The 1,244-nt window shown below is 38.3% G+C and overlaps 1 pseudogene; it reads left to right on the top strand.

The window, feature by feature from the left end:
• The first annotated feature begins 637 nt into the window (after positions 1-637).
• LOC102825256 lies at positions 638-1,055 on the top strand (annotated as a pseudogene).
• Positions 1,056-1,244: the final 189 nt, after the last annotated feature.

The raw sequence follows: 1,244 nt of genomic DNA, 5'->3' as shown, positions 1-1,244 counted from the left end.
TTCCATAACCAACTGCCTACTTTTCAAGTAGACCCAAAGAACTAGATAGTATCCTGCTAGCTCCTTGGAAACCCTACATCGCATGTCTGTGGGTTGGAACCAACTGGACGACACTTAACAACAACCACTACTGGACATTTTCATCAAAGATTTATGGAAGAATCCTGATCAAAAGTAGGGAAATGCAGAACAGAACTTCAAATTGTCATTGAAAGTAGAATTTCTGCAGCCATTGTGACTGGATGCCCACCACCTGGCCCCCCAAACTACTTCCCTAATATAATCTTTAAACCTTAAAGATATCCCCAGAAGTCTTCCTTACACCACGCAATAGTTTAGCCTGATTAATAAAGACTATCTGCCTTGAGTGTTGTATTCTTTTAAGAACAATAATGGATTAAACTGATAGGAACAACTGGAAAGATTTGACAGGAAATTTAGAGGGCAGAGAGTTTATGCTAATTAGAGAAGGAACAATTCAGAAAAAAGGGTGAGAATGGTTACATAACTTGAAGAATGCAATCAGTGCTTCGAAACTGTACATGTAGAAATTATTGAATGGCTGTGCATGTTCTCAACAAGACCAAAATATAAATTTTTAAATATATTCTACATCATTGAAGTGACAGTGGCCAAAATGAAGTTCAATCCATTTGTAGCTTGTGACAGGAGCAAGAACCATTACAGGCACTTCAATATACCTGCCCACATTCGCAGGTAGATTATATCTTCCCATCTTTCCAAGGAACTGAGGACTATGCCCATCCAAAAGGATGATGAAACCCAGGCTGTACAAGGACACTACAACTGTCAGCAAACTTGCAAAGTAGTCCAGGTGTACAAGAAGAAACATGTCATCTACTTTGAATGGGTGCAGTGAGACAAAATTTATGGCGTAACTGTCCATGTGGGTATTCACCCCAGCATGGTTACCACCAGCCTAAAACTGGACAAAGACTGAAAAAACGATCCTGTAATGTAAAGCCAAGTCTCGCCAAGTTGGAAAGGAAAAGGGCAAACATAAGGAAGAAATGATTGAGAAGATACAGGAGTAAAATAATTTTGTGTACAACTTACATTAAAAACTGCAAAATTAAAAAAAAATAACATATTCTATAACTTGCCTTTCAAGTTAATGAGCACATACAATTCTCAAGAATGGTTGTGTTATATTCTATATAACTTATCCCCTATTTATTGCTGCTGTCCGTCGTGCTGTGGTGGATTGAGTTGCTGTGATTCTG

Source organism: Chrysochloris asiatica, unplaced genomic scaffold (genome assembly GCF_000296735.1).
Source record: "Chrysochloris asiatica unplaced genomic scaffold, ChrAsi1.0 scaffold00117, whole genome shotgun sequence".
Classification (NCBI taxonomy): domain Eukaryota; kingdom Metazoa; phylum Chordata; class Mammalia; order Afrosoricida; family Chrysochloridae; genus Chrysochloris; species Chrysochloris asiatica.
This window is presented reverse-complemented; position numbering and strand designations above follow the sequence as displayed.